Raw genomic sequence first — 24,328 nt, forward strand, 5'->3', positions numbered from 1 at the left:
GGGCTTCAGAGGGGCAACCCAAGGATAGGCAAAGGCAGCAGGTCCTAACCCCTTGCCAGTGATGAGTGGCCATATAGACTGCAGTCTGCCCCAGTGAGTGGGGGCTAGATGATGACTGGCATTAACCACTGAGCCAAGGTGGGTTTGGAGGGCTGGGGGTTCTCCTGGGAGGGGAGACCAAGAGCAAGGGGGTACTGCGGTGGGCAGAACCCCTTACTGAATCTGATCCCTCATGTAGCTAAGTTTGAGGATCTGGAACATCCCTAATGTGTTTCCACAATGGCTTTTGAAAAGACGAAGCACTCCTCTTGAGTTCTATAGTTCAACCCCATCCCTTGGAGCATTGGAACATCAGGGCACTAGCCCATATCAAAACAAATCTTTACAAAATTCTCAGGCAGGACCAACTCCAAATTGCATCTGCAAATGGGTGAGAAAATAGTTACTTGCACCAGGCCAGCTTTGAAAATTTTGGTATTCTAATGGTTAAAGACTTTGAAAGTTTTAGACACAGGTCTCTAGCACCAGAAACATTATGATTCCCGTGTTACCTTGCATAATACTATATTCAGTCCAGCAAGGCTGTATCACTTTTTTGTGAGCATCATTTTTCGGCTGTATGCTTTAATGCTTTCCCTACTTGCAGAAAACAAAAGTCTAACATATTGGATTCATGCTGAGGATCACAATTATAACCAAAGACAAAATGATCTAGGTTTATATAACCCCCAAATTAGTAGTGATTTTTAAATGAGCTTGCAGAGAATATTGTTATTTCAAATGAACTTCTTAAAAAATTACTTCCAGGCATATTTAAATGTTTTGAATTACTTTGCATAAGCAGTAATGCTACTTTTTGCTGTATATGCCTTTACAAAAAGTGTTAATAAAGAATGTTAGGAAAAATATTTTTAAAATCACAGCCATATATTTCATTGTACCTGAGAAAAACTAAGAAGATGATCATAATCAAATACATAGTATTTCATATATTGAATATTTAGGGCCCCTCCCCATATTAACTAATAAGATATTCAGAATGTTTTGGTTTCTGTGTTTCTGGAAAAAAAATACTTTAAAGTCATCAGCAATGACAACAAAAACATAGAAAATGTTAGCACTATTGCAATGCTCAACACTTACTTAGGGCCAACTAAGCATCTGCATGGAAGAAAGTTAAAAGCCAAGGCCATCTTCATTTGCAGTGGGGACATAGGAGGACAGCTTCAAGGAGTGAGGATCAAAAAGGCCAAAAGCACCTGTAGGAAAAAATGTTTCTCAACAGCCAGTATCTCAATTTAAGAGTCAATTGTGTGTATTTAATGAAGGATATAGCAGGGGAAAATTAGACTCTTACTTTACAGAACAAATATATAAAGAGCAGTGGAGTTCCTTGGCTTTTTATGTCCAAATGAAATTCAAAAGGTACCTTACACGCATTAGCGGAACATACTTGATTTTCTGGCTCATGCCCCTGAGAGTTTAATACCCAGAAGAACCTAATAATTATTATCCGTAGGAAACCAATCAACTAATGTCTTAACTCATTTCCTAGGGTCAGCTCTGTACGTCACTTACTGATTTGAATTCTTTAATCTTAACATAATTACCTAATAATAAATATTACATAACATAAGAAATAACTTCTTGTATTAACTACCAATAAATGTAATAATTAGTACAGCATATTTCAGCTCTACATCTCATATTCAACACCTCAATTATTCAATACTCAGTTGCTTTGTACTTTGATATGTAGATTTATATGCCTTTTGTCTTTGTCTAAGAATGCTGAATTCATAGGTGGGCTAACTGCACCCCTGACTTCTTCATGGTCTGCTCGAGGAATAACTTCTCAGGTTTTTAACCATTATCTGTCTCTGGTAAGGGAACCCATATCCCTCTTCCATGGGACTGGAATTTTAAGCTGTAGCCCCAATGCAATTCACTGTGATACAATCCCTAGCCCACAAAGATACGTATAATGTGTACAAGTAGCATTCATAATAAATAAGCTCCCAAAGTTACATGTGGTTGTAATATCAGTCAGACATGTCAAACTGACTAAACCACTAGTCCTTTAGCTAGAGTTCAATATCCTGTCGTAATGGAAACCTCCCCTACACACACATACTTTCATGACAAGATCCTAACAAAGCATAGGTTTATAAATGGCCAACTAAAGAAATTCCAGAAGTATCAGTAGACTGGCAAGATTATCTCCTGTGATTCAGCCACCTGGTGCCGTTCTGGTGGCACAAAGGGGCTGAAAAGTTACCAGATCTCCCCAACTGGGTATTCATCTGGTGTGGAGAGTTCTCAGAAGGCATGGAGCTAGTCTAGCCAACTCCTACCACAACCAGTGATGGAGGTATGGGGGGTTATGGCTGGAGCCCTAATGCATTCTGGGTATTGTCTGTTACATTAAGGCCTCTTGGGGCAATACACAGATGGTCATTTTTTAGAGCAACTCCCATGAGTCCCCTATACCAAGGGAATATCCAGCTATCCCCGTAGGCCAGTTTTCAGATTGCTTTTCACCTTTTGGGGGCTGAAGGTCCTATTTAATTTTGGGGATCTAATTTCAAGTATTCACATATTTCTATTATTTTTCTAAGCTCCTGGAAGAGAACTATGAAATCTTACCATAAATATACAGTGTGGACATCACTAGCACAAATTTGAGAGAAAAATATTACTACTGGATTAAAATACAGACATATTCAAATTCTCTTAGTGTATGGTTAGAATTTGTTTTAAAAGTGGTCATTTGCAGTCAAAGAGAGATTTCAAGCTATTGTTTATGTAAAATTACTTTCAAAATATAATCCTGAGGTGTAATCTGATCATTTTTCAATCCAAAAAGCATTTTTTTTTTTTTTTTGGTAATTCTGTCATTCTGGTCTTTTATGACTACTTTATAGTACTCTGCCACAATTTTTTTTTTTAAAGATACTTCAAGGCATTTAAAATCTATTACCCTAATGATCCACTTTGCTATATTATACTAGCTTTATGCAAGTATAAATCTATTGATTTTAATTGAGATACATCAGTTTAACATTGGTCTAATATTCTGGCAATCCGGTCCTATATATTTGCAAATGATTATCCCAAGACACACTAATATTGCATGGGGAGGAGCTGAACCCCCTAAAAACAACCATTGTAAATATTGATCCCAGTACATCAATATATATATATATAAAAATCACTCTAGACTTTCTGTTCAAAACATCTCGTAATTTCTTGAGGAAGTTCTATGGTCTGTATTATACAGAAGGTCAGATGAGACAATCAGAATTGTCCCCTATGACCTTGGAATCTATGAATCTATAATAGAAAAACAAATCCTTTAAAAGTGTGGGTGTGTATTTACTGTGTCCTGGTTCTAAATCACAGTCTGTAAATTATAGGATACAAAAGTTTTAGAGATTTAAAAGATACAGCAATGACATTTGTTCAAGAAGGCATGCAACCTCATGCATTGAATTTGGTGTAATTTATAATTAGAGGCCTTCAGCAATGGAGTCTACTTTAACAAATGCACCATGGTTTGATTGCTTTCCTTAACACTGAAAAATATATGCTCATTTTAACAAAAAAAAATATGTTAAAGGCAATATTAACTATTTAGGTATCGGTCTTCTGAATGGCAAAATGTGTATATAGTGTTTTAAGCCACAAAAATGGAGAAATTTTGTTGTTTTTGGACATAAGCTGTATTTTCTTAGGCTCCCCTATATAATGTTCTAAACATAAAATGAGGTCTCTCTAGAATGTTAATGTGGCTCATTTGGAAAACTTTTGGGTTCATGTTTTATACTAGCTTTTGAGGTTCTATCATTTTCTGGCAATACAGTGTGGTACTAGGGCAACAGGGGAAAGGAGTTACTGTTACTGTGCTAGAAGTGCCATCCTTCAGATGAAAAGGAGGGCAGGGTACCTTTTAGTATCTCTAACAAAGCCATCAACATTGGAAACTTTGTTAGCATTTGCAATAGGGAAGACAAGAGTTAAACAAATGTGGAGTTTCAACAACCCAAAGTGATTCTTTCAATATCAATATCCTAGCTGTAGCATGGATCTAGTTTGAAATGATTTTTACCAAATTTTCATGGACTACATTACATGGCAATTTCCACAACAACAACTTTCCTGTTTGCAAGCAGTTCTGCTACTGTGTATGGTAATTTTACACTGGCAGTATTTCTCCTATGAATATAATTAAGAATCTGAGATTTCAAGGGTACCTATCCAGAACCTTTGCGCCAGCACTAAATGAACTTTAAAAAAAAATAAAAAACAAGCTGCAGACCACATTTTCCTTTATTTTATATTGCAATTTCATATACTTCATTCAGAAAATAATCACTGGGAAATAAAGGACATAAGGAACTTACTGAGATGTGATGAATTTCAGATATGAAAAACTAGTTTTAGGATGTATATCAAAGGGAAAACCTTCATCCTACAAACATTTCTGAATCTCAACTGATAAAGTGCAAAAGGCAATTTGTCTATTAGGTTTCTTATTAATACTTACATTTCAGTAGCATTCAAACATATATAAAATTATGTTACATGCTCCATAGTCTGAAAAGGAGAACAGGTATGGATAATTATTAATATTTTAAGATGTTTCAAAAACATTTTCCATTTGTCAATTTTCCTGCTAGCTTTTCTAAACCACATACACAGATCAGAAGGTGTCCCCTAAAATATAAAAAAAAGCAGACAGGTAAGGGGAAAAAAAAAAAATTTTAAAAAAAGCACAATATGGTTAAATGGCAAAGTGCAAGAGGTTATTTGAGCCAAATTTGTATCCTCTAGAAAACAGAAATACAACCCCATTGAACCCTACTGAAAGCAAAATTCTCAATGGGTAATTTTTTATTTATTTTTTTTAAACAAGCAAGTCTGTGAATGACTAACTAGATCTCAGAGACTGCTAGAAACCAATGGGTACACAGACATTGCACAACAACTAACGGCGTGCTAGATGCACCATGTGGGAGGGATCCCTTACTTTTATGGAGTCACACAGGCTTCATAATACAAGTTTATATTTTGACTTTAGCAGGCTCCATGAATATACAGTTGTCTTTTTGCACAGAGAAGATTGGGGCTTAAATTACTAGTGTGAATTATTCTTCACAGAGGATTTTTGAGAGATATCTACACCCACTCTTTTCTGGTAAATGAAATAAACTACGGTCGGAAACTAGGGTGTCAAAAGAGAAGGTTATGGAACAAATTGATAACTTATACAGCAAAACATCACTAGAATCAAATGATATATTTTATCCAAGAGGTCTAGTGAGACTTGGGAATGAAGTGGTTGAACTATTATCAGCCTAGATTCTGACACTCTTACTCTTGTGGATAAGTATCTTCAGTTGTCTCATTAACTTCATTGATATGAATGATGGACTAAGATACTATTCAGTGCAAGTCTCCTTTGATGTGAAGCCTACAAAAAAAAAAAAAACTTGACAACAGTTGGCTGTTGGTATACTGAGGCCACACTGCGTACCATGCTGACCAATATTGTCTCATTGTTTCCTTGTTTATCAGTATTCATCTGTTGTCTCTTGTCTTATGCTTAAGTTGTAAGCTCTTTAGGTCAGGAACTATCTTTTTCTTCTGCATTTGTACAGGACCTCAGACAGTGGGTGCCTGGTCTATGATTAGGGCTCCTACAGGATATGAGAATACAGAAAATAATATTTCAAAGTGCTTTCTTTCTGTAGCATGTGAGGCCTAATACATTGAATAGGCAAAAAGGCTTCAGTGCTTAGAGGAGTAAGTAAAAAAAGTCTTTTCTACTGTATATGGTACTGCAAATTTTAAATGATTTGGTCATTCATTGTGGTGAAATATCTGAGGAGAGACTTACAGGATCAGAAAACACTTCAAGCTTAGCAATCAATTTAATTGTACAGTATTGGATTTTAACATTCTATTTACATACTTTTCCATTAAAAAAGAAGCAAGTTTAATTTTCTTCTACTAAACTTATGGCTGGACATATGGACGTGGGAATCAGCATTACAAAATGGTCAGACATGTTCTGCTGGAAAATTCAGATGTGATGAAATTGAAACTTTCCACAGGAACATGTAAATTCCAAGGACATTTTCTAGAGAAAGTAGTCAGGCAGGCTTGCTGGCTGTCCAGCAGTCCTGAGTGTCTGGTTTCCTGCCAACCCAGGCTCCCCAGATAGCTCTTTCTTAGTGCTTTCTAACTCTCCAGGGGTGCAGACAGATTGAGAGTCCAGCCACATGCAGAGGCAGCTGCTCAGGAAGCCAGATCCCTGACTTTCTGGGTAGTCAGGTCTAGGCCTCTAGATCCCTGGAGTGTCAGGTAGCCACAGGAAGCAGCTGACCACAGAGCATGGGGAGCTCAAGCTGTCAGGAAAACAGGCAGGACAGCTAGCAAGCTAGCCGGCCTTCCTAATTTCCACAGAAAGTTTCAATGGAATTGACATTTTCCTGTGGAATGTTTCAATTCTGTCACATCAGTATTCTCCAGTGAAAGTGTTCAGGGAATCAGGTAGCTGTGAGCAAACTGAAAAAATCTGTTTCAATTCTCCCTCTACAGCATTCTTCCTGCCATGAAAATTCAAATTTTTGACTTTTCCTCCTAATTCAGGATTTTTTTCCTAAAATTTTGAAATTTTACACAAGAGGGAAACTCCATTTTCTGGAATGGAAAGAGGAGAGAAATTAGGCTTCTTATTCTTCCCATATTGTATGAGAGACTATGTACAACCCAGTTATGGCTTAATCTCACAATTTCATGAGAGTCTATTTCAAAGGGCTAAGTGTCCTCAACTCCCACTCAAGTCAGTGGAAATTGAGAGCACTGAGTGTCTCAAATTAGTCAGCACCTTGCAGAAACAGCCACTAAGAAACCTCAGGGAAAGATAAAAGTTAAACTTTGAATTAATCTGATAACAGACTAAGAATATATTTTCTCAACAAAATCAGTCCAAAAAGAAATGGAGTTTGTTGAGGGGAAATAGGCTAGTAGTATAAGGGGCCTACATTATCTGATCTGTCCGGAAGTAGGTCTTGTGACCCCTCTAAACTCCTCCCACCACACTCTCCCAATCAGGATTGCCCCCCCCCCGATCTCCCCCAAATGCTGTCCCCCCTTTTTGTTTATACCTTAGCTGATGTGCCCCTTTTACCCAGGTCCCTTTCCATGACTAGTCATGTCTGCTCAGAGCCACTCTCTGGAAAAATTGAAGTATTTTTCAAAAAGAGCTTTTGCATTTTGATATAGTTTCCAGTCGTCTTTCCTTTAGAACCCCCGAGGGTACAGCACCCATCAGCTTTCTGAACAAAGTGTCACATTCTTCTCAAATCTTTTTAGAATACGGAAGAACAGTGCCGAGTTTATTGTGTTGGGAGAAGGGTTCGTAATAATTTTCAGACACTTCATAAGAAGATACCCCAGTGCTAGTAGCTACTCTGCTCATGGAGGTGGGTTTTTTTTTTACTGTGCTGGGCGAGCTCTCTCCCAGAGCTGGTCCCGCAACTACATGGCAGCACTTTAACGTTGGTAGTGAAGACGTATCCTTAATTTAACAGTATTAAGCACAACTATAGTTAAAAATGGGGTTTTACCTGGCCCTGGAGAAAAGCAGCTTGAAGTTGCTATATCCATGCTAAACAGATCACACTGCAATAAAAAAAAATACCATTATTTAGTAAGGATAGCATGGACAAAGAGTGACAATATATATTTTCAGAGTTAAAAACAAGCAGCATACTTAGTCTTGCAGTTCAGCAGGTATTCTGTTGAAGATTGATCCTTTCAACAGGAAGAGTCTCCAAAAAAACCTGAGGCTTTTATAGCATCTTTGTTTCAGAGTCTGTAGTTAGCAGTTTGATTCGGTCACTTACAATGCTGAATTAATAGATACTTAAGGAAATTAGGCGCCCTGCCCAAAGTTCCCTTTTGTGATCTGAGGGGTGGGGGAATTAAGTTGTCTGCACAACTGGGCTGCTTTTGGGTTTTGTTCTGTTTTTTGTTAGAATACATTTTTCTGTTTCAATGCAAAAACATCACTGTAAGGCCTTCTTACAGTATTAAGCAGTAAATCACCATACACAACAATCCTTAATGTTACTGATATCAATGAATGGTCTTGATTTTGTTTGGTTTTTTTAAACGTATTTCTTTCATGCTTAAAGTTTTGGGTTGTTTTGAAATAAGATGGATGTATCACAACCATAGTAAACTCCCTACAAATACCCACACCTTTTAAATATATATATATATATATATATAAATATATATATACACACACACACAGCAAATGCTTGTTCTATAGAAGTATGGTGGAGGTTTGTGAACCCTTGAAACATTTCAGTTTTAGGTTAGACCCTTGTTTATTTTTGTAAATATTATTTTAATGACTTTGAGTTGCTAGAAGGAGTGACCCATAGCATTCAACCAACTCCTGAGGTTTTATTTAAACTGTCCAATAGAGTTCCACCAGCTCCTAGGTCATATTTAACCAGCTCAGCAGAGGTCTACCAACTCCTGGGGTTATATTTAAACTGTCCAATAGTGTCTACTAGTGCCTGAGGTTTTATTTCATTTAATGTTAATCAGAGCTTACCATCTCCACCCACCCACCCCCCTTACTGTGTGTACACCCATCAAACTTAATTACTGATCACTAATACCTTTAACTCTGATGGCAACAGGGATGGGTAATCACATCTAGACCTACAGATTCAATTGAGTCACCCTTGCTATTCAGTGGAGGTGTGGTTAAATCACCAGCTCAACAGGGTGCATCAGCTTGCATTCAAACACGTCTCAAACATCCCTGTTTTATATAGAAGCCTCTTCTTTTTTGGCTGTTATTTTAAACACATTTGGGGCAGGGCCTGAGGGGTCAGGGCCTAGATTTCATCGATGGTAGCCCCCTTATACTACTAACAGTGTAAGTCCTCCCACGGCCTGTTTTTATGCAACCCCATGCCATTTCCTAACCCCATTACACCCCACCCTCGACCGTCACTTCTTAATCATTCGTTTACCTGAGCAACATCTTTTCTGTTAACCTTGTCCACCAGTGATTCCCATGAGCCATGGTCACCTTCCTCCATAGGAGTAAGAAACGAGAGGCCATCACACTTGTCGGGCTGCCTCATGAGTGCCTGGGTTTCAGGATCGGGTTCCAACATATCCATGAGGGGCTGGGCCATGGGGCTCCCCATGGCCGCTCCCTCCTCAGAACACTCTCTGATGTAGGGCTTCCTTCATCGGTGATCAAACGCTCTCAGAGCTAAAACAAAATCTGAAGTTTTCACTGTGGTGATGAAGGAGTCCATGTTTCTCTCAGCATTTCCACAATTTCTAAAACATGCATTCTTGGAATGAAATGGCCTCTTCTGTGCCATGCTATAATGCCTGGGGGTGGTGCCATGCTCTGATTGGTACAGGGCAGTACGGGAAGCTCTTAGAGGGGTCACATGACCCACTTCTGGATGGATTACCCCACCCTGGAACACACACGGATTGGTCAAATCTCCTCTCTGGGTGGTCCTATGGGGGGCAAACCCCACCTGATTGGTAGGGGGTGGTGGGAGGAGTTTGTACAGGGGTCACATGACACCCCTTGCCTCCAGTCATGTATCCATCTTGACTCAGGAAGTAATACCTCCAGGGGGGCAGTCTTAGGGTGACAGGGGCCTGAGGGGTCAGGGCCTTCGTTTGATTCATAATAGGTCCCTTATACTTCTTAGGCTCAAATTCCTTTCAAATAATGATTATGCAGAACATCCTGCTATTTGTAAATGTGCTATCTTTAAAAAAGGCCATTTCCCAAGTGAGTGAACATGAAGTCATTTTAGGATCTGAAGGAAAACAGGGATCCTGTGAGTGTAAATATGCAAATATAAATAAGCAGTGAAGTGGATGGAAAAGTTAGGCCTCTCTGGAGAGAAGAGCATGTAACTAGTGTGCTCCTCCAGTGATCATCATGCACCAACAGCGAGAAGTTAAAGACATTCAAATTAGAAATAAGGGACACATTTTTAACAGGGAAGGTGATGAACCACTGGCACAAACTACCCAGGGAAGCAGTAGATTCTCCAACTCTTGATGTTTTCAAATTAAGACTGGATATCATTCTGGAAGATATACTTTACTCATACAAGTTCTTGGACTCAATACCAGACTAACTGGATGGAACTGTGTTGCCTGTGTTATGAAGGAGGTCAGATTAGACTATCTAATTATCCTTTCTGGCTGTAAATCCTATGAAAAAGAAAAAAAAACCTTTTGAAGTATGAAGTCTACACTGTATATGGCTACTCCCCATTTTAACACCCTCAAAATAGGAGTGTGCTGCTCAGCCCTATTCAATCACGTTTTGGGAGGGAAAAAAAGGGGAGAAAATGGAAACAAAGTTCCTATTCTTTGTTCTGTTTCCCACAACAAGCAAATTGTGACTATTCTGCTTTACTGATTCCTGCTTTATCCAAAAAAAAAAAAAAAAAAAAAACCAACAACCCAGGAAACAAACCAAAAATCCCCCCAAAACTAAACCACCACCACCACGCAACACAAGGTTACCCAGGCTTGAGAAAAATACTATTAAAAAGCAACAGAGCATATTTTCCTAGATTTTTCTATCTAGCCAAGGAGCTCTGGTTTCTACCAACCCTGAACATGCACATTCACTTTTGTCCCAGTCTCTCCTTTTATGTGGCTCAGAACACCTGGTTCCCAATTGCTAGTTGAAGATAATTAGCCTTTAATCATCACCAGTTATATTTTCACTTGCAAATCACTGGAACCTCTTGCATGCCCAATTAGCATATTCTGACTCATCTCCCATCTGTAGGCAATTATGAAATACTTAAATGGAGTAACCCTTACTCCACCAGTGTTTCAGATTGTCTTTCAGGGTGCAATCTATGATGGTACTTAGGTGCCTAAGTCCCATTTTTAGGCACCATAGAGATCCACTAAAATCCCTGTTTGACTGGTACCTAACCCTGTGGGTGCCCAAGCTCACTTGGCCACATAGGTTTTTGCCTCTGGGCATGCAATCTCCCTCATTCTAGGTTCCCACATGCCTATTTTCCATCTAAGCCCAGGTTAGAGCACTAACCTGAGAGGTGGCATATCTCTGTTCAAATCCTTTCTCCCCCTCAAGAGGAGAGGAGACTTGAAGCAGGGGTCTCCCACATCCCAGCTGAGTACCCCAATCACTGGGCTAAAAGTTACACGTGAGGTGGTCCTCTGCCACCTCCACTCCCCAGGTGTTTTGTGGTAACTTGCTTGAGGGGCCCCCACTCTGAGTACTCCCACTGGATCAGACTCTCTCTCTCACACACATTACTTGGCTGGAGGAGCGTCTGTTTTCCCCGAGTTCATGGATCACTATTAGAGGCATGTACCTCCTTCAGGTATCAGGGGCTTAGGATACTTCCTTCTTGCTGGCAGCTCCCTTTGGCTAGCTTAGGCAGGGAGCTGTCAGGCCTCTTAAATTGTGGTTCACAAAAGCCAGCAGGCTAATCTCTCCCACTTCACTGTATAGGGTGTCTAGGCACCTGCCACTGGCCTTGTGGATTGTAGTGTTGTTCCTGTGATTTTCTAGGTACCTACAATTTAGGTGCCACGATGCTCAGTGTTGTAATGCCTAAGTTCCTTTATGCATCCAGGCCCAAACAGGACATGAATGAATTGCATTTCATGAATAAACTTGCAGAATGCCTGGTCAAATGCTATATTTCACCAGAAACTGCTGCTAAGGAGTATTTACACCCTGTTAAAAGGTTAACTACGGGGAAAACCTTTAAGCATTCTCACAGGAAGACATAGTAAAAAAGCCAGTGCATACCACTGTCCAATCCTTTCAATTTTCTTTCACTAGCTTAACACTGCTACGTGAACTAGAATATATTTCTAAGCATCATTGGCATGTCAATTAAAATATCAAGCACAGATTTCTGCTGCTTGAATTCTTCTCTGCAGGACTGGCAAACAGGTAGTTTTCAACTGCAGCAGGGTTTGACTCTCACTACAAAAGATAGTTTTATTTGACCTTCAAGCAACCAGTTTTTAACTCTTATTCAGCTTATTATTGAGTTTACTAGATAGTAAAATTCTTGTCGAGACTACAATCTTTCATTTAAAAAGAATCCAAATTTAGCTTTCAACTCATTGGGATTAGTGACATATATACAATTATTATTCACATGACATAAATGTTTGCAGGCTTAGTCCCAAATTCTACAAACATTTACTCATTTTTAATTCTATGCACATGAGTAGTCCCAGTGACTTCCAGGGGACTACTTGTGTAGAATGATTTACATGTGTAAAGCATTTGCAGATATAGGACATTGGATTATAAATTCTTTGAGGCAAGGGCTATATCTTCCTCTGTGTGCCTATCACACTGTGTGCATTATTGGAAAACAAAAATTGTATTACATTCTACTAAATTAGAAATATTTTATACCTGTTTTCAGAGAAACTGGAAATATTTTGTAGAACCCTAAGTTGGATTTAGAAGCTATTGGGTACATTTTTTTAAATGAAAAAAAAAATGCTTGCTGGATTTTGGTACTTTGAAGAGGAAAAAAAATGGCATTGTATAAACACAGTAGCTGCTTTTTGTGCATGTTTTTCCTTCTCATGCTTTAGAATCTCTTTACCACAGCAACCTAGTTCCAGAGAAGCCATTGACTGTTGATGAAATATGCATTTTTAAAGTGTTCTACAATATATTTACATGATAGACTGTAATGGATCCAAAGGCACTAACTCAGTCTATCATGTTAACTCATATACTTTAAAGATATTTTATTCTTTGTCTTTTATATTAAAGCAAAAAAACCCTAATATAAAAAGCTATTTAAAAATAAATACCAAAGATTTGGCTTAAAAATAACATAAGTGAGGTCATTCAGATTTAAGGCTGAAACTGCATTCTGTATTTACAAGTAGATACGCTTATAAATAATAAGCATGGCAAAAGAAATATGCAACTTAATAGTCAAATACAGCACATTAGTGCCTAGTCTACACTAGAAAGTTAAATCAATTACAGCTCCTACAGGGCATCTGTAGAAAATTTTGTGCCCACACACGTAAATGCCACAAATGGTCTGTGAATGGTTTACAGAAGGTCTAATTGCTATTTAGAACAGTTTATAACCAGTTAAGTATCACCTACTTCAATCTGACCATATAGAGTCCAAGTATAGGTGCAGAGAGGCTGAACCAATTTACCTATGATCATCATCACACTTCAGTCTTATAGCACATTGGTAGAATTTGCAAGCCTACCAGAGTGCATTGATTCTGGGAACTTGACTCAGAATTGTGCAATAGGTACCCAGAGATCGCTGTAACTCAAATGTTTTAGAAGAGTGCTAATATGTATGCAGAAGAAAACAAAAAACAATTCAGTATAGCTGAAGTGCTTAAACAGGTTCAATTACAAATGGTTTGTTTCTCTAAAGCAGATCATGCCTAGAACCAGAAAAAAAGAAATCTGTGTTCAAACCCTTAGCTAGGCTGCTTATCTGACTGTTTCCAAACACTTGTAGCTGTGAACGCTTACATTCCTACAACTATCACTCTCCCATCTCATAACCTTGGCCCTTATTAATGAAATATCCATACACACACACACAAGATGTGACCATTGTAGTCTAAGATCCTGATAGCAATGGATGTTCAGTGCATGCAAGTGCCTTATTATATACTATTTTTCTACATATTGGGACTTGTAGCTGCTTTGATGTTTGTACCATAAATGCTGTAATAAAGTGGTCACAATAGACCAGAGGTAATTAAGTAAAAATATAAGCCATATTATTTTGAACATTTTAATTATTCTAAGGAAAATGGGCCAGAATTGTAGGTGCACGACAACCACTTTGGAAACATCAGCAGATTCTAGCCCTAAAGGTGCTGCAATCAGCTCAGGAAAGATTTCTGGTACACAGAATTATTGCAGGGGCTCTTATGTCATTCCTCATCCATGCTGCCAGCATATCAGGAGAAAGTGGGCATGGCCAAAGCAAATGGGGCATGACTGGGACACTCCTTGCTTGCATTTTCAATACCTTATGGCTGTTTGTAGACAGCATAATGCTCAAATAAATTTGTTAGTCTCTAAGGTGCCACAAGTACTCCCTTTCTTTTTGCAGATACAGACTAACACGGCTGCTACTCTGAAACCTAGCATAAGTTAGAGCACCCTCAAGGTTTCCCAACTCAGCACAAAGGAAAAGGCCCTGCACAGAGCACTCACCTGGGATGTGGGAGACCCCAGTTCAGAGGGAGAGAAAGAATTTGAACTGGGGTCTCCCACCTCTCAGGAGGGGGCTCTAATCGCTAAGACATGGGATATGTTGATATAGGACTCCCTCAATCTCTTCGGTTGAAGCTGTTCCAGTTTGGATAAATAATTAAGTAATTACTGGGTGAGAGAGAACATGCAAGAGTGAGAGAAAAATGTGTAGCTTGGTGGTTAGGGCACTCACTTGGGAGATCCCAGGTTCAGACTCTCTGCTCCAATCACTCTTTGATTATTGACCCTGTCATTGTTGGGGAAGTTGATATATGGTATCCTGGAACTGCTCCAGGGCACTGGAGGCTATAGATTGGCTCATGCCAGTAGCTTCTGCAGTGATGCACGGGAAGGATCTGAATACCAGTAGGGAAAAGACAGTGCTGACCTGTGTGACAAAAGATTGTGTCTGGCTCCTGCATGTGGTGGTGGAGATATCCTTCTGCAGAGTGTCACAGTTGAGAGAATGTCTGAATCCTGCTTGTAGAGCTGGATGCAGGCTCATTGCCAGATCCCCAGGACACTGAGACAGGGGTGATATATTCTTGCAAATGGCGGAAAGTTAGGTGCTGAGTAAATTTAGGCACCTACAGGATTAGGTGGCAGCCAAACAGCAGTTTCATGAATTTAAGGGGGTCTTGCACAGGGACTTAGGTGTGGGTGCCTAAGTTGCTTTGTGGTTCACACCCAAAATGACCACATTTTAAAAAGATCATTTCCTACATATTAAATGAAGACTTTAGTGTAAAAACTCTGAAACTTTGAAAAGTCACAATTCTAGCAAAATAATTAGATTTATCCTGGACTAGCATGTTTAGAGTGCATTAATGAACATCATTGCAGAGCAACGGCCATAAAATCAATATAGAAACATGAGAAAAAAGCATTAGTGCTTTCTGTTTACAGTCACAAGAAAGGACTTGAAATTCAAATGTTTAGAAAAGAATAATGAATTTCAACTAAAAGACCATTTTTTCCAAAAGCAAGTATAGTACTCTACTGTATATTAATAATGCACTAGCACTGGTCTCAGAAACATTAATACAAAATTCATGCACAAAATATTTTGTAGTGAAAGATTTAAGGCTGAAATTGTGTCTAACATGGAGTCCAACATTCAAAACCAATATTACACCTTATTGTAAACATCTAAATCTTTGAAAGACCCAAACATTAGAAAGTCTGGAAGAAATCAGCTAAATGATCCAGTCAATTGCACTGTCTTTAGTGGGGAAAGTCCTTTAAATGGACAGTAGAGAATGGGAGAAGCCAAAAGGGCATGGGGGGGGACCTCTCTCCTCCCACTCCTTTGGTTCTCTGCTCTTAGTCATTAGCTGGGCTAAGGGAGATGTGGTCAGCTGATTGGCTGCTGGGTTCTCCCCCACTCCTTAGACTATTTAAGCTAAACCTGAGCTTTTCACAAGCCTTTCATGCTCTGGCTGGCTGCAAGGAAGCAGTTCTTGTTCAGCCATGCCTGGCATAAGAAAACATGTGGACAATCCTGGAAGAACTGTGGGAATCGAACCAGCAAAGGGTGGGAAAGTAGTAAGAAGTTCTAGGAGTCTTTTAGATCCTGGGAATAGCATATCCCCCTCCTCCCACAGGTGGATTATCTGATTTGGAAGGGGTTTCCCTAACTGCATAGGCTTAGATCTCAGGCTGGGAAAGATCCACTCTCTCACTGCCATATAATCCTGCCTCAGGGGGTATCACCCACTGTTACATCCTCCATTCAATCTCAGGATTTTTCCTAAACATTCACCAATAAATATTCATATTTACCAGCCAGCAGGGCAACAGTACCAAATTTTAGGTCCTAATTCAATACAGTTGACCAGGAATCAAAACAGTTAGACACCAAGCATTTGCTTTGACTTCAATGATTCTAAAAGTTCAAGACATCAGACAATAGATCAATTTGCTGACACTTCCTTCAAACCAGCTGTGAACATGCAAATCTACAGAAGGCTGTTTATCTTTGCCACTCTTTTAGCAAGCATTTTTACTTTCTCATTCCTAGGATTTCATAGATATATCCTATATTAAATGTAATAAAATGATAAATAATAATTAACCCAGTCTTTATTAATGTAGCATTAAATACAAATGTATATTTAAGACAAAGCTAGGAAATGCAAAGGTTAAGATTGTCATAGTAACATTAATTTGCCTGATTCCTCATGATGAATATATTTTAGGTATGTATTTAACACCCTAACTGCTATAGTAGTCAAAAGCATTAAATATGTGAATATTGATATTTATATTATTGTAATTACCAGCAGCCCCAACCAGCAGCAAGGCTCTCTTGCGCTAAGCTTCATACACAAACATGCAAAGGTATGACCATGGCCTGAGAGCTTTTCAATATTAATATAACCTTAACTTTTACATTATTATTCAATAAGCCCAATGATTTATTTTATTTTTTAACACAGGAAGCAAATTAAATAAAAGAAAATAGGATATTGAATCCTGGCCCTTCAGTACTTAAAGCATGACACTACTGCCAGAGCTATAGGATAAAACCCTGCCACTAGTATTTATCACAGAACCAGCCATTAAAAAGGCCATAGGTTATGTATTTCCCCCCCTGAAAGGGGACATGGCTAAGTACCCGAGGTTGACTAGAATTCAGTGAAACCCACGTTTGTATGCTAGTTTTCTAACTGATGCTGCCTGGGCCAAGAGCAGTTTAAATCCTGCAACTTTGGCATTAAAGCAGAAGCTTCTGCTTTTGTAGCAGACTTCAATTGTTAAATCTGGAAGAAAAAAGCCCAGCATTCATTGTTCTGTGTGCTTCTATGAGTCAGAGAAGAATCATAGAAATGTAGGGCTGGAAGGGAGCTTGAGAAAAATGTCACTTTATTTGTAATATCAAGAATAAGGCATTATACATATTTTACTGAGTAAGTGAAACAATGTATACAGTGGAAACTTGGAATATTATTACGGTCATGCTGTCTGGAGCGGCTCACAAGCGGGAGTGCCAGCCTGTCAAAATACAGGGCAGACACCCCAAAATGGCTGTATGTTCTGTAATTAGATTTCACCAACCCAATAACAAATGTGAACTCCCAAACTACTGCAGTAGTCTTATAATGGAGTCATAGACAGTCTCCTTGGACTCTCCAGTTTATCCTGTCAGGCAAGCTGCAGTACGTGATGAATAGTCACTTCCACCAAAGACAAAATATTCAGGTTGCTCCCAGTCCCAAGAGACAAGTCACTTACCCCAGGTCAATTGTACCTCAGATCTTACACCAAAGACAATGCTTGTAGCCAATCCTGTAATAAATGACCTATAGCTTTATTAACTAGGAGAAATAAGATAGTTATTTACAGGTTAAGCAAGCAAGCATATATGCACAAATGAGTTCCAATTTAGGATTCAAAAGGAGACAGTTGTAGTAATCTGTCAGATCAAAATGTCTTTCTGGGCTAATCCATGCCAAGCAGCATTGGGATCTCTTTGCTCACATTTAGGAATCTTTGCACCTTAGAATCTAGACAGCATGAAAGTGATTCAGTTTCTCCTTGTCAGGAATTTTTATTCCCTCCACTCCAGAATCTAAACTGATAGCACAAGGTTCATCCATAGATCTCCCTTTTCTGGATGGAGTTAAGAATGCAATCAACAAGGCCTCTCTCCTATCATGCTACACAATACCTTATTTGCCTTCAATGTGTCATCTTGAACACTACCTTAATTAATGCTTCTTTTCCTGTTCGGTGAGTTACATAATTACAGAGGTTTGCAATGCATACACTCAGTATAACTTTATACCATTGAGGTTATAAGTGAGATCAATACATGCGGTATCCTGCAAGCATTTTATAAAGTGAAACAGTAAATGCATGCTTATCAATTTAACATATAATATATATGCTGATAAAGCTAACACATAGGTTAGCAAGACTTATTCCAGCCACGCATTTGTAAGTGTTCAGTGAAACCTGGAGCCTTGGCATGAGCTGGCATCTGGTCTACCAGCATCACAATTACATTGCAAAAGAAGAGCAGAAAAGGATATGAATAGTGTAATCTGAGTAGAACTGCATCTTAAATTAGCATTGGGCTTCTCAATCCCAGCAACCAGAAGCACCCACCCCTGAAGGATAACAGTTCATCCATTTAAGGCCGCATTCTGTCTGGAGTTCTGTGGGAGATGAAATAAATAAGAAACCTCTCCTCATCTGGCAGACCCCTTTTTCCAACACAATAGCAGCCAGCACCGTTGACGAGTTGTGTTGGACAAAAATATGCTACACTCCATGAAATGGTGTAGCTCTGTGTAAGGTCCCCCTGTGCACTGAGGAGCACCTGGAGCCACACCAACTCCAGCGGAGTGCCATGCCTAAATAGCAACACTGAGCACTCATCACCATAGCTTTCTTGAGAATTAAACATCTTGATGAAACCAAAATTAGATTGTGTTCCATGGAGCTAAACTTCCTTGTGTGTGCATGTAATGGGGTCAGCACCTACCTCTCGTGAGCTCCCTTGCTGGTCGAGTGTGTCTGTGTTGTCTCAGTTCTGTTGACCCCTTTCAGAGGTTCTCAGGCATTTTTTTTTTCATTGACTCAGCCCTCTGGCCGAGGCACACACACTGCCTGCATATGAAACAGAACATAGAATCATAGAATATCAGGGTTGGAAGGGACCCCAGAAGGTCATCTAGTCCAACCCCCTGCTTGAAGCAGGATCAATTCCCAGTCAAATCATCCCAGCCAGGGCTTTGTCAAGCCTGACCTTAAAAACCTCTAAGGAAGGAGATTCTACCACCTCTCTAGGTAACGCATTCCAGTGTTTCACCACCCTCTTAGTGAAAAAGTTTTTCCTAATATCCAATCTAAACCTCCCCCACTGCAACTTGAGACCATTACTCCTCGTTCTGTCATCTGCTACCATTGAGAACAGTCTAGAGCCATCCTCTTTGGAACCCCCTTTCAGGTAGCTGAAAGCAGCTATCAAATCCCCCCTCATTCTTCTCTTCTGCAGGCTAAACAATCCCAGCTCCCTCAGCCTCTCCTCATAAGTCATGTGTTCCAGTCCCCTAATCATTTTTGTTGCCCTTCGCTGGACTCTCTCCAATTTATCCACATCCTTCTTGAAGTGTGGGGCCCAAAACTGGACACAGTACTCCAGATGAGGCCTCACCAATGTCGAATAGAGGGGAACGATCACGTCCCTCGATCTGCTCGCTATGCCCCTACTTATACATCCCAAAATGCTATTGGCCTTCTTGGCAACAAGGGCACACTGCTGACTCATATCCAGCTTCTCGTCCACAGTCACCCCTAGGTCCTTTTCCGCAGAACTGCTGCCTAGCCATTCGGTCCCTAGTCTGTAGCTGTGCATTGGGTTCTTCCGTCCTAAGTGCAGGACCCTGCACTTATCCTTATTGAACCTCATCAGATTTCTTTTGGCCCAATCCTCCAATTTGTCTAGGTCCTTCTGTATCCTATCCCTCCCCTCCAGCGTATCTACCACTCCTCCCAGTTTAGTATCATCCGCAAATTTGCTGAGAGTGCAATCCACACCATCCTCCAGATCATTTATGAAGATATTGAACAAAACCGGCCCCAGGACCGACCCTTGGGGCACTCCACTTGATACCGGCTGCCAACTAGACATGGAGCCATTGATCACTACCCGTTGAGCCCGACAATCTAGCCAGCTTTCTACCCACCTTATAGTGCATTCATCCAGCCCATACTTCCTTAACTTGCTGACAAGAATACTGTGGGAGACCGTGTCAAAAGCTTTGCTAAAGTCAAGAAACAATACATCCACTGCTTTCCCTTCATCCACAGAACCCGTGATCTCATCATAAAAGGCGATTAGATTAGTCAGGCATGACCTTCCCTTGGTGAATCCATGCTGGCTGTTCCTGATCACTTTCCTCTCATGCAAGTGCTTCAGGATTGATTCTTTGAGGACCTGCTCCATGATTTTTCCAGGGACTGAGGTGAGGCTGACTGGCCTGTAGTTCCCAGGATCCTCCTTCTTCCCTTTTTTAAAGATTGGCACTACATTAGCCTTTTTCCAGTCATCCGGGACTTCCCCGGTTCGCCACGAGTTTTCAAAGATAATGGCCAATGGCTCTGCAATCACAGCCGCCAATTCCTTCAGCACTCTTGGATGCAACTCGTCCGGCCCCATGGACTTGTGCACGTCCAGCTTTTCTAAATAGTCCCTAACCACCTCTATCTCCACAGAGGGCTGGTCATCTCTTCCCCACTTTGTGATGCCCAGTGCAGCAGTCTGGGAGCTGACCTTATTAGTGAAAACAGAGGCAAAAAAAGCATTGAGTACATTAGCTTTTTCCACATCCTCTGTCACTAGGTTGCCTCCCTCATTCAGTAAGGGGCCCACACATTCCTTGGCTTTCTTCTTGTTGCCAACATACCTGAAGAAACCCTTCTTGTTACTCTTGACATCTCTGGCTAGCTGCAGCTCCAGGTGCTATTTGGCCCTCCTGATATCATTCCTACATGCCCGAGCAATATTTTTATACTCTTCCCTGGTCATAAGTCCAACCTTCCACTTCCAACAGACCCCTTCTGGAGTATACCATCTACCAGGGCCTCTGGTAGTCTCTCTGTAGCCCTCTCTGGGCTCAGTCTTTAAGTAGTCCCAGTCGTAGTATGGGTCAAATTCCCAGGGCTTCGCTGGAGACACTTCCTGCAGCTTCCCCCAGGCTCAGTCCCTACTCAGTCCCAGCAGTGAGTCAGGAGCCTCTCGCTCTCCCAGTCCCTGTCCAAACTGAGCTGTCTGTGGTCCTGCTGCTCTTCCAGCCAGGCACATAGTCCTTTCTTCTCCAGCTCCAAGAAGCAACTAACTGCTGCTATGTTCTGCAGCTCCTTTTATATGGACCTCCTGGCCCCTGATTGGCAGCCCCTCTGATTGGTTGCAACCACTCTAGGCCACTTGGAGGACCTCTCCACTGTTCCTTTTCTGAGTTGGGTGTGGCAGAACCCGGAGGCATCCAGCAGGGGGCCTTTCGGCCTAGTCCACCCCATCAGTGTATAAGCATGATCTCAGCCCAGTGATCTCTACCTACTTGCAACACCTCAAAGTTGTTCAAGGCATCAGATAAGTGTGAATAGTTTTTTGTTTGTGGTGGTTTTTGGGTGGGGTTTTACTTTGGTCTTCTGGATATACTGTATGCAACGTATGCCAGTACCATACATTAACTGGTAATAATAATGATATAGATCATTACACATACTGAATCAGTTCTAAAATACTGCTTTCATTTGTTTGAGAAAAAAAATATAAAGAGCATACTGTGGATTTCATTTGATAGTTGATAGAATCATTACTGCTTTGAAAGTGTGGTATATTTGAATAAGAAACCATTTTATTTTCAGTATTAAGGATGTGAGAAGAAGAGAGCTTCATGACAAAAGACTATTGCTAACTGTACCTTTTCCCCCTGAAAATCATGCATTGTCCTACTATATTTCCAACCCTTCTCTTGTAAAGGGGTTAAATGATGTGACTAACTTTGGGGAAAGCAAGTGACTTCCAGGGAATGTAGGAACTTCTTCACTCATAGACTTACAGAATCTCATTGGATTTTATGGCCAGAAGGGACTATTAGACCATCTAATCTGACCCCAGAATTTCATCCAGTTACCCCTGTATTGAGCCTAATAACACACATTTGACTAAAACATATTTTCAAGAATGGCAGCCAGTCTTGAGCTGAAAATGTCAATAGTTGTTGATTCCCAACTTCCTTCGGTAGTTTGTTCCAGTGGGCAAAATAAAGATGTGTAAATCTCATTCAGAAACTGGAAGAAATTACCAGGGAAGCAAATACAAAAACTCTACAGTTCTCTTCACTGGCCATTGTCTGATCTACTGCTGAATACTGTTCACCCATCTGGACATGTAGCTCCCACACATCACTTATTGACTCTCAATTTAATACCACCATACAAATAATTATGGGAACAGTAAGACCAATGCCACACTGATGGCTTCACATAGTGGTGCACATCCACCTACCCCAAATTTGATGTGATAGAAAAAATCTTTGAGTGTCCAACTGTATTTGACGAAACAGTGATCTTCCAATACATGAAAACCTAAGTAACATACCAAGATTCTGACTCAGAGCTAGAAAACTTTTTTGGCTTGCAGTGCAAGAGCTCAAAGACTAAGGGTTCATCTATGATAATTAGTGTCAAACACAGTAGAAGGACATCAATATCCCCAAAACACACCTCATCAAAGACCCAACTATATAATTTAGTGGTTTGCCATTCCATGGAAAACATGATGCACTTTGAATTGCATCCACACAACACATGATGATGCATCTATCTTCTCCATAAATGAAGACTGAGACACAATCCCATTTGCAACTGTGGAAATGGACTTCAAAATATGGAACACCTGGTAAATCAATGTCCAAAACAACCATATCCTGTAGTATCTCTGCCATTCATGCCACATCACCTGAAGCAATTAATTGGATTGCCAACCTAAACTTGAACATCTAACATGAATGTTTGCAAGCCATACAAAAGAAGAAGAAGAATTACTCTCACTGTTAAAAATTTGTGCCTAATTTCTGATTTGAATTTGTTCAGCTTTAACTTCCAGACATTAGTTCTTCTTTTGCCTTTCTTTGCTATATTAAAAAGCCCTGTAGTGCACAGTATTTTCTGTTTGAGCAGGTACTTTTACACTGTAATTTAGTTACCTCTCATTCTTCTTTTTAACAGATTAAAGATGGAGATTTGTAAGTCTCTGACTATAAGACATTTTATCCAGCCATCAAATATTTTTTTATAGTTTTTTTCTACTACCTCTCTAATTTTTCAACATTGCTTTTAAAATATGGACACCAGAACTGTATTCTAGTATCAGTCTAACCAATGCCATAGACAAAAGTGAAATCTTTATTCCTTTCTCTTATTAATTACTGTCATCCAAGGATCAAGATTGTCCACTATGACCATCTACGTGCTTTCCAGAGTCACTGTTCCAGGGTATAGCCCCCTGTTCTATAAATACAATCTGCATTGCTTGTTCCTAGATGTGTAACTTTGCACGTGGCTATATTAAAATGCACTTTGCTTGAAAGGGTCCACTTTACCAAGGGATCCAGATCCCTCTGTCTGACTGCCCAGGCTTCATAATTATTCACCACTACACCAATCTTTGTGTTATTCCCAAATGTTATCAGCAGTGATTTTATATCCACTTCCCGATGACTGATGAAAATGTTGAATAGTATTGGGCCTACTTACTAGTCCCTGCAGAATCCCCATAAAAACACCCCTACTCAATGACTATTTCCCTGATGACTATTTGAGATCTATCAGTTAGCCAGTCTCTCCAGTCTGAATCAGAAAAATAATTATTCAGTCCTTAGGTACACTTCAACTGAGCATGGCTCACCTGAAGGCTGGGACTGGAAGTAAGTGTTTCATACCCACTTTGCACTGGTGTAAATGACTACATAAAGTGTAATTACAATGGGAAACTGGGCTCATTTTGTTTATTAAAAGTGTCAGAGTAAGTTTTCAAACCCCATCTCCTCTCAAAAAAGAGGTGGAAAAATAAATAAGGATGGACAGGTTGTTGTTTTTTAATTATCCTGGAAATAAAGAATTCTTATTCCATTTGGACATACATTGAGTAAATAGAAAGAGTGGTGTTCTTTTCTCTTGCTTGGAGAGCAGTGCTGTGTAACTTTATAGAATGTTTTTCAAGAACTGGTAAATATTAAATCTCCTTTCACATAAAAATACTTCTTCCAGAAAAGGACTTATAACCTGGAATCTTCTGGGAAACATGGACACTAAATTTAGCACTCAATGCATTTGAAGCAATCCAGTCATAATAAATCTGCCACCTGGCGAACATTTTTCCAGACATAACACACTATTTTGTTCTAGTTATGACTAAATGAGAAAGAGAGAAATGACTCTCTGAGTGCTCTTAAGTTGCTTGTTCTGATAAGC

Source organism: Lepidochelys kempii, chromosome 4 (genome assembly GCF_965140265.1).
Source record: "Lepidochelys kempii isolate rLepKem1 chromosome 4, rLepKem1.hap2, whole genome shotgun sequence".
Lineage (NCBI taxonomy): Eukaryota > Metazoa > Chordata > Testudines > Cheloniidae > Lepidochelys > Lepidochelys kempii.